We start from the raw sequence: 11,093 nt of genomic DNA on the forward strand, positions 1-11,093 counted from the left end.
CTGCAACCCCCCCGCCCTTTCTGCTTGTTCTTTCCTCACTGATAACACCATAATTGAGAGGAGCTGACTCTGTGAGAACTGCTCCCCTGCTATTCTCATCTAGGTTTCAACTAAAAACATAAAATCAACTTTGTTCTCAATGATAAAATCATTAATTAAAAATGTTTTTCCTGCTAAAGACCTTTAAAAGTGCTATCTTGAGAGGTGTAAGAGTAATAATATTTTCATTTACCTTCTGTTTCTGGAAAGGCGCAGAGGAAATGTTTACCTCTTTTAAAGTCCTTTGTTTACGTTTTGGGCAGATTACATTCCTCCTGTTGGTGACAAGTACAGAAACGGTGTGTGTTTCTAGAGAACAGGGTCCCAGGTTTTTCTGGAGAACATGACTGTTGGTATTTCCACAGCCTGGACTCTCAACACATCAAACATCTGACTGCAGGGACAGGTTATGATGTTGTACAGGAGAGGGTGGGGCTTTACGTTGTCCCTTTGAACGTTCTGGTGACAGAGTTATATGGGACAAAAATGGATTGGCCAGAGGGGTAGATCGAAGCCCAATCCCGACTCGCTCCATCATCTGCTCGGTGAATTTCAGGTGGGGTGAAGAGGGTGAAGAGGGGGAGGGAGAACCGTCAGGAGTTTGTTGGTTTGGTGGTGTTTGGGAGGGTCCATCGTCCTCGTTGTTTTTCCTCTTCCGGTGTTCAGAGGCAGGTTTCCCGTTTCTGATGTTTTCCTCCAGTGGGGGCAGCTCCGTTCCTTGTGTGGATCCAGTCTGTGTCTGGCCTTGAGATAAATTTATCTTAGTCTTGGCATGACGCAGGGAGTAGAAGAGATTGGAGGAGAACCGTTTAACTCCTGATTTGTTTAAACTGAATCCATTTTCTTTAAAAAGATGTTTGCGTTCCCAGAAAATGTGAAAGTTGTTGATGAAATTAATTCCTGTTTCACCACATGTCGTAGAAAGCCACCTGTTCAGTGCCAACAGCCTGCTGAATCGCTCTTCTCCTCCTCGAATAGTTGGAATGGGACCGCTGATAAAGACAGCTGCATTCATGGAGCTCACAGTTCTTATCAGTCCAGTGAAGTCTTGCTTTAAAACTTCAGATTTTTGCTTGGACACATCATTTGACCTTGTGTGTAGTACAATGTTTTGTACTGATGGATACTTTGCCACAGTTTGCAGAATTCTCTCCTTCATGTCACTGACCATGTCATTTGGAAAACACAGGACTTTAGTGTTCCTGCTGCAGAACCACTGAACATCTTTCACAGTGGAATCACCCACAATCAGAGTCTCAGGCCGAGCCTTCAGCTTTCTTTCTGGCCGTTTACCTTCTGAGGTAAACAAGTGAACAGCTGGATCTTTTTTATGTTTAAAAATACAACCAGGTCCTTTAATGTTTCTCTCGCGCTCCTCAGACGGCTGCGTCTAATTCAGGCTGAAGCTGGAAAAGTGCAGCGAAGATGAAACTTTGGTTGGTGGTTTTATGCGCATATATGCAACTTAGAATTTATAAGCTACTATTAAAACAGAGAAATAAAGAAAAACGAACGTTAAACAAACAAAAAAGTCCAAAGCACATAACCTAAGACGTGAAATCTATTTCCACAGAGTAAATCCTCATCTAAAAATGTCGACAGCATGCTCCTCTTGTTGTTTTAAACTGCTGCATCGGTACATTCCATTGAGGAAAACAACAGTAGGACAATGATTGGTACATTGTTGAATTGTAAAGTAGGTGTTAAAAGGTCTTCACGGACCCATTGATGAAGTCTGCTCCCATTGGCTACCCGCCATATGTCACTCAAACCCCCCAGACATACGACGTCAGACCCACAAACGCTTATGGAGCCATCTGATCGGTCAATTTATAACTCTAATAACTTGTGATAATGGAAAAAAAATCTAAAAATTAGGATTAGAAAAAAGAAGTTAAGCAGAAAGCAGCAGAGGAAGATTTATTATTCTGACAGATAAAATGACTGAGAAATAACTGTCTGTTTCTCAATGTAAGTCAATGGGACTTTGGCCTTTTTGCAACCCAGTGGTACTTCCTATATGGAACACGGAAGTAGGGGGGTTTGCTCAGTCCAGTTATTTTATATACAGTCTATGGTTTGAACCCTGCTGAAGATGCAGGGCCTGATTCTAATGGTTTATCAGAAGTGTAGTGCAAGCTGCAGTGGTGTGTCTGCAGCTGTATGCAGAAAAGCATTAGGGTGGAGTCACAATGTCAATTTCTGTTCACTAAAAGTTAAAACAAAAAATATATTATTTTAGCCTATTCTGCAACAGTGTATTCCAATAACTATGCTAAACAATTCTTCTTTCACTTTCAGCTTATCCCTTTCAGGGTCACCAATCTGAATGGAGATTAGTGAACAACCCTGGGAATCGAACCAAGGGCTCCTGCATGCCAGCCCTTCACCCAGCCCACTGAGCAACCCAGCTGCTTAACTGTGCTAAACAATTGATGAAGAAAAAATAAAAGTGATTCCATATTTGTTCAAATAGTGAAAAGACTCATCTTTTTTTTCTTCTTCTTCTTCTTCTTCTTCTTTTTTACGTGCTGGCTGTTCCCATTAAATCATGGGTCCCCAACCTCCAGGCTGCAAACTGGAACTGGTCCAGTACTGGGACGTGGAACCCACCAGTACCCTAACCCTGGCCCCGCTCACGTCCAATACCAGTTTGGGTGCCGCGTACATTACTGGTTCGTGTCCGGTACCGCATCTGGTACTGAGTCCAGTGGTGGGTTAGGGTACCGTGTCCCAAGTGTTAGAGACCCTTGATTTTATGAACAGCCGGCACATCACGATGAGTTGGGGACACCCAAAATGTCAATATGTTACGACTTGGGAATGTGTTGTCCTTACACAAGTCCATTGGACATGGACGTGCATTGTAAAAACTAAATGTTCACATGGTGAAATTTTGTAAAACATCAAATTATTTCAAATAAAAACGAAAATTAAAAAAGAACATGCAGAGAAAAACTAATCAAATGTTTAAGAGGAAGATCCAGCATCATAAAAAATCAACTTTCACCACTGCCTTTAACTCACTTGTCTGAGCACAGACTGATATTATTACTAAAAACAACTCAGAGTGAATGTGTGTTTCCACAATTAAGTGGAGGAGCACCTTTAGGACAAGGAGTCTGGATTGACAGGAGCAGCTTCTCCAAAAGCAGCCACAGCGGGACACAGCTGGGGAGCAGCTGCAGAGCTCTGCTACCCCGTGATGCAGCCTCAGGGTGTGATTATAGCACACAGGCTTGCACCATGACTCCCTTTCTCAGAGATGTGAAGCATTTTGATATGCTTCTATGTTCTGTTCGTGACTAACAGACGCTCAGTAACAAAAAACATTGGCCTACTGCACACCATAAAAAAAGTTTAAAGGAATCAAGACCAAAAGATACAACTAAAGAGAATAGAAACATATTTGTTCTACTCTTAAGCTCCAGAATTCGGAATACTATGGTATCTTACAAAACTGAAAGATAAAACAAACAATTTTTAGAATTTTTATCAAAAAGCTCTGCAAGATGAAGTTTGTGCTTGCTTTTGAGTTATCTTTAACATAAAGTGGTTTAATTGTGTTTGTGTTTTGCAGAGTTTTTAGTTTCTATGCTTCTAGTCTGCACCTGAAACCAACTTCCACACCTTCTTCTCAGCAGATCAGGACTCAAAGGAACTTATGGAGTTTGTACCCTCTTGCATTCTGTCTTTGGCAAAACTCTTAATAATTTCAGGCATATGAAATAAAATTTGTCTCACAGTCACTTCATCATAAACATCAGAAAGCATCCAAAATCATTGGAAACTGGGCTGCCTGTCTTTGGTCTTCATTCCATCAGCCTGCCTGGACACTCACTCGTTCTCAGATCTCAGTATTAAAGCTCTTGGTGTGTGTTCTTTGAGTGAGCTGCTGGGCTGGCATGTGATGAGTGCAGAAGGTGTGAAGAGGTGTGAAGTGGGATCTCCTGAACACCAAAGGAGCTCCGTATCTTTTGAAAATAATGCAGCACTATCACAGCCTAAAGTTTTGGGTGAACATCAACTGTGAAAATAAATATGGAGAGGCTAAGCATGACAATATGAGGCCTAGAAATGTATTAAAAGACGAAGCTGTGGGCAATTTGGTGATGTGGTGCTTGGCCCTTTTGCTTGACAGCCTTTGAACCCAGGTTCTGAAGGTCCTGGTTCAAATACAGTATTGGCTAGGCCCTGTCTGTGTGGAGTTTTCACATTATACCCAAGATGGATGTGTTTTATGTGAGTTCTCTGACTTACTCATGCACAGTCCAAAACCATGTTGATTGTTGGTGCAAGTCTGGAATATGTGGAGGGAATTGCGGATGGAAGACCAACCTACCTATGTGCGTACCAACCTACTTACCTAGCTACGTAGCTTCGTACCAACGTATGAACCTACCTACATATGTACGTACTTACTTAACTATTTAAGGTGTGCACATACCTACCTTACCTACCTACGTATGTACATACCAACGTATCTACCTACCTACCTTCGTAGCTACCTATGTACGTACCTACCTACTTACCTACCTACGTATGTACATACCAACATATGTACCTACCTACCTCCGTACTTACCTACCTACACATGTACCTACCTATGTACATACCTACCTATGTATCTACCTACCTATGTACGTATCTACCTACTAACCTACCTATATGTACCTACCCACCCACTTACCTAACAAACATATTGATCTGACTCTTAAATAGGTCTTGGCAAACTGTCAAATGTGTACCCTAAGGTAGCTGGGATAGGCTCCAGCATCCACATGGCCCTCTCGGATGAATGGATGGAAATCCTTTTAAAACTTTTTAGTTGCCTCTGTACTTTAAATACGTGACATAGTGGAACTGATTAATGCATAGAAACCCAGCATATGCTTTCTGGTCTGCTGTTAAATCTGGTTATGTGTGGCATTGAGAACTATAGCAGAAGGAACTTCTGAATAAACTCTAATATCTATATGCAAATGCTGCATAATGTACAATATACTTTCTGAATATCAAGCTAATAAAGGTAAGAAAAAGAGAGATTTAACAATGCCACAGCTTCTAGGTCGGATAACGCAGTGTAAGATCCATTTTATTGCAGGGATTTGTTCATCTTCCTCCTGCAGTCCTGATTCTGTCAGTTGGTCTTCATGAAGTTCTATCATTTTTGTAATACAATCGTTTATTTTTGCTTTTAGCCTGAAAGGGATTCTTTGCTCTAAATTTACAGAGCTTATCCTTTTCCACTCTGCACTTTTTGCTGTGTTCATTATTTCAAAACCGAGAAGCCAAACAAAACAGATTTACTTTGATCTCCTGTACTGACGTATTTCTTTTATTTCTGTGTCAGTTCAGTGGAGTTGAGAGAATGAGGGAAGGACTCCATCCATTTATGGCCACAGACGTGTGGTGAATGCTGATGCAGACAATCTCACCATCTATATGTTCTTTCCTTGCAAATCTTTCAATAGTAACACGTTTGCACATTCTTGCGAATACATCAGCTTTGAAGAATACAGTGGATGAATTAAGTATTCGATCCCTTGCTGATTTTGTTTTCTTACGTAAAAAGGAAATTGACAATCTATCATCCAAATGGTTGGTATACATTTGAACAGTGAGAGACAAGAAATCCTTAAGAAAATCAAGAAATTGACTTTTTAAAGAATTGATATCAATTTCTTCTCCTTTCAATGATGGAAATAAGTATTTGAACACTCTTGCAAAAAAAAAAAGAATTAGGCAAAACCCTTATTATCAGCACAGAGGTCACACATACCAGGAGGAATTTTGGTCCACTGTTCGCTCAAATTACTTCTAAATCATTAGGTGGTTGTTGTTAAACAACCCTGAGCTTCAGCTCTCTCCATAGATTTTCTAAAGAATTGAGTTCCAGAGACTGGCTGACCACTCCATGACCTTGATATTCTTCTTCAGCCATCTCTTGGTTGCCTTTACTGTATGTTTTAGGTCATTATCCTGTTAGAAGAGACATCCATGACCTGTTTTAAGTCTCCCGTTGGAGGGAAGGAGGTTCTCATTCAGGATTAGATGGTGCACGGCTCCACCCAATCCCAACCAACATCTCATCCATACAGTGAGGTAGCCCTGCACAGAAAAACTCCCACAAATCATAATGTTTCCACCTTCATGCTTGACAGTGGGGATTGTATTCTTGAAGTCATTGACAGGATTTCTCCTCCTCCAAACACGACGGGTTGATAAAGATCTCCAATGTTGGTCTGATCTGATCACAGCTCCTTCTCTCAATAACTCTCAGAATAATGAAGATGTTCACTGGCAAATTTCAAGGGGGGTTGCTTTTCTTTCTTTCTTTTTGTAGATTTTAAGATAAAACTTTTATTTTCATTTTCAATTCTTTAGAAAACATACAAACATATTCCTTTTATGATCTTATTACTGCAAGTTCTTTTGTCAAATTTAACCAACTGCTCCTGCATGTGCTCCCTCTGTGACAGTCATTAGGATTTATTTGTTTCAGCTCACACACAGTTTTCCCACAACATTTCCAAGGAATGCCTTCACCATTAGTTCAACAATGCATCCACGGCTGGCTTTGAGAGCGATTTCTAAATTTAACTCTATGTCTAGATATCGGCATCTGTTGGAAATGGTTTGTTTTTTGGAATATTTTATTTTAATTCCTGAATAAAATAATCCTTATTTTGTGTTAGTTAAAATATAATTATTTATTTTTTTTCTGACTATTTTGGTGATTAGAAATTCAGATGAACCCACCAGCTGGAGATTTGCTTTAAATGCATAATTTTAGCTTCTCTTCAAGAGCTTGTTTGTGGTGGTACCCAATTAATTACATTTCATTAGTGCTAGGATACACTATAAAAAGGACTTGACTTAACCCATTCATTTAAATGCAGCTAATTAGAAGAGCTGTCTGGGGAAAAGGGCCCCACAGGGCCATTTGTATAGCAGACAGTATGTGTGTGAGTGAATGTGTGTGCAGCAAGTTTTTCATAAGATAAATGGATGCTGCTTAACGGTGCAGTAAATACAGAGCGCTCACAGGGGTATTGCTGCTTGCTCTCTTTATTTCCTGTGTAACTCCTTCTGACACTTTTTGACTCAAATTAATCCTTAACTTTTGCTGTTTCTCTTTTGTTTATTTACAGCCACAGAAACAGTAGTTAAAAAAACCCCTAGCATATATAGAAGACAATGAAACAAAGGTATTTTCTTACCTGATCTAAAAAGGAAATTTTGGCTTTAAAAAGGAGAAAAAACTAACATGTTTCATTGCAATCCAAGAATAGCCTAACTCATGATTTTTGACAGGAAAGCTTCAAAAGCAGTCAAGGTGGAAAGATGATGAGCAAGAAACTAAAATACAATGGAGAGCTAAAACAGACAGAGGAAGTAGGGGAATACTATGAAGTGGAAAACTGGATTTCACTCTTCAAACTAAGTGCTAGAGTTTCTGTAGAGTCTTTTCTTGTACCTCCATTTCACTAAGGAGAGATCTTGAAAGTGGGATTGAAATGTTTGTAGTTGAAAAAGAAATTTGTGCATGAAATTGTTCGTAGTCTTTGGCGGTTGGACTCTGAGTTGGCAATACCTTGTGTGCTTGGAATGACCTCGGACGAGTGTCTAGATCAGGGGTTTGCAACCCGAGGCTTCAGAGCCACATGTGGCTCTTTTAAATTGTGGCTCTCTGGTTAAAAAAAAAGTTGTAGTTTTTAAAAACTAATGGTACTAAACATTGTGGACATCAGATTTTGGTGCACCGTGTATCACGAAAAAACAATTGGAAATCAGAAAGCCCAATCAGAATTAAGGCGAACTGGATTATCTATTTTTGAACAATACTTAAGTCTTTTGGCTAATTCTGGCTTTAAAAAAAAAACATATGTTTTGTATTTAACCATGTGGTTTCCTTTAAATTGCATTGTCCTGTTTTAAATAAATGTACTACTAAAAGTGTGCCTTATGGGTTGAGAAATACAGTGAGAGTCCCAATTGGTTTATTTTTTTGAGTTGGGTTCATATATTTTTGGCAAAGATCTACCACAAATGGTAAAATAAACTTGTTTTTTTTTATCTTTTTTTTTATCACTGCTGACATTACACTACCTGCTACTACATTAACAGCATTGAGCTGATTCTATGTGACACAAGGTGTCTTTTATTTTGAAAGGAAATCATGTGAACCTCGGTCAAAAGTTATTAGCTGTTTCATATAAAAAAGGGTATTTTCTTTATATTTATGTATCATTCATGCAAATTAGGTAATTTAATTTTTATTTACCATAATGGTCGTATCGACATAAATACAAATCTGTCTTATTTTTCTAAGGAACGAAGTCAGCCTTTGTGGCTCCTGCTGGGTTTTGGTCTTTGAAAAATGGACCCGAATGGCTCTGTAAAATCTTGAAGGTTGCTGAACCCTGGCCCAGATGCTGATGTTGGTTTAGCCCAGACCGCGCCAAAGCAGAGCCAGGAGGAAAAGGGAGTAGAGGTGGGCCTGCAAAATGTCTGGAATGTGGATAGACAAACCTCTAGACAGGGATTCAATTGTGATTGGCTGTAAAGAAAGTTAGCACTTTAGTAATTGACTAGTTGATAAGTGGCGGGCGGAGTGAAGAATCTGCAACCCTGCGAACCTGAAGACGAAGTAGATCTTCCTTACTGAAATTGCGCCAAAGCTTCATGAGGATGGTGTTGCCGTCGTCCAGAGGTGAGAAGTAAAAGACGTGTTCCAGCTTTTCAGCGTCATGCAGGAAGGGTGGATTCTGGAAACATTTATGATGTGTAGGAATGAAACTTTGAAGACATGTTTGATCTGAACTTCCGAGCTGAAGCTTCCGGGTTCAGGTACAGAGTCTGACTCAGCTTTCAAGCCAGTCAATCTGGAAATTGAAGGACAGTTGCATTCATGTGAAGTTAGGAACAGAAAATGGTAGATTAGTTTAAACCTAAGCGACAGAGAAGCTACCCTTATCCTTCCACAATACAAGAATACAGGCAACATGATGTAAAGCACAAACTTTAGCCATGGTTTCATTAAGATCTTCTGCTGAAGGAATGTGTTTCGCTCACAATAAATAACACCTCACCTACATCTGAGTTTTCTCAGTCATTTTCATTTTCATATGACTCATAGGGCTGGATGATAGAGTGTTTGTTAAATTATGTTCCTCAAGATTGGAATTAGTTGAACAGGTCTGCTTTTGCAGCAAGGCTGATTCCCGAGCTTGTGAAGTTGTGCTTTGCATCACACCTGGGAATTGAAAATACGACTGGTGTCAGCCCGCAACAATCAACACTGTGGTTGAAGGAAAAAGGTGTTCCATCCAAGGGTGCAACCGGAAATTTACTGCAACTGTTCACTATAATTTACAAAAGAGAAGTATGGTGCTGATCAATGGCAGTAAGTTCTCTGTTGCTGGATACAGAGATTTCAAGGTTTTTCAGCCAGCACTGACCAAATACTAAAGTCCAGGCCAAAAAACAACAAAGTTCAGAAAGTTTATGCTTTCAATGTGCTGTTTACAAAAGTGAGGGGCAGACCTTGAAAATGTTATTGCTTGAAATTTAATCATAAATTAGCAGATGACATCATATTCACATTTGAAGAAAATAACTTACCATATATCTGCCAGTTGTGGCCCATCTTTTATTAATCTCCGTCAATCCCTTACGCCAGTCTCCAATAGTAGCCAGGCTCCATTAAGATCCGACTGTCTTTCCCAGGTCATGAGGTGTCAGTGGTATTTGTGTTGTGAGCCAGTGGAATGGCAAAATAACGCTCCATCTATTTTGTATTAAACTTTAAGTGGTGGCATATGCCAAAGAGCGTTCTGGTGAGGAATCTGCATGATATTTTTGGGTGTATCCTAAAAATATCTGAGAGTGGTGCAAGCAGATGGGAGATATTGAAAAGATCTAATTTCCAAAAAGGAGCAACAACCAAATGATTGCCTAGTGGAGGTGCAAAGAAAGTGAGCAATAAATTAAAAGATCTGGCTTGAACATGGATTATTGAACAAAGAAGGAAAAATGATCCTTATGAAAGCTGAGGATTTTTGATACAGAGATTGATGATGCTTCAAAGAATGAAGAAATGTTTGCAACTTGTGCTAGTAATATTCATAAAAATATAATAATAATATTGTCATTATTTCCATAATATCATAATCAATAATTCCTGAAATGTACATCTGGTGTTGTCTTCATTTCATGACTGAATTTCATTGCGAAATTTGTAAAAACATTTTCCAACAATGGATATTTTTTTAACTTATAAAAATTGAGCGATGTAGTTTTCAATATATTTCAGTTCCAGTTCAGGTAGTTTGTCCTCTCTCCATGACTGGAGTGCTGCTGCCTCAGGTGGAGGAGTTTAAATATCTTGGGGTCTTGTTCATGAGTGAGGGAAGATTGGAGCATGAGATCAACAGGCGGATTGGACCGGCGTCTGCTGTTATGTGGTCACTGCACCGGTCCTTTGTGGTGAAAAGAGAAAGTAAAGCTCTGAGTTTAAAGGTTGATCTTCAATGAAGTACTCACCTATGGTCATGAGCTCTTGGTAGTGACTGAAAGAACGAAATCCAGACTGCAAGCGACCAAAATGACCTTCCCCTGTAGAGTGGCTGGATGCTCTCTTGGAGATAGGGGGAGAAGCTCGGTCATCTGGAGGGATGACCGAGTTGAGGTGGCTCGGGCATCTGGTCCAGTTGACTTCTAGATGCCTCCCTGGAGAGGTGTTCTTGGCATGTCCCACTAGAGAAGACCCAGGACATGCTGGAGAGACTACATCTCTCGGCTGGCCTGGGAACACCTCGGGTTAACCCCCAGAGGAGTGGAAGGAAGTGGCCGGGGAGAGGGAAGTCTGGGCGTCTTTGCTTAGACTGCTGCCCCCAGATGAGTAGAAAAAGATGGATGGATGAAAATCTAGTTTGAAATCATCCACTCTGATCTCATTGCATCTCTCTCAAGGAAACATGTATCTTGATCATGAATAAACACAAAACATGATATAGGGAAACCAACGGCTTAACTCGATACTGCTGCGG

This window comes from Oryzias melastigma, linkage group LG14 (assembly GCF_002922805.2).
Source record: "Oryzias melastigma strain HK-1 linkage group LG14, ASM292280v2, whole genome shotgun sequence".
Lineage (NCBI taxonomy): Eukaryota > Metazoa > Chordata > Actinopteri > Beloniformes > Adrianichthyidae > Oryzias > Oryzias melastigma.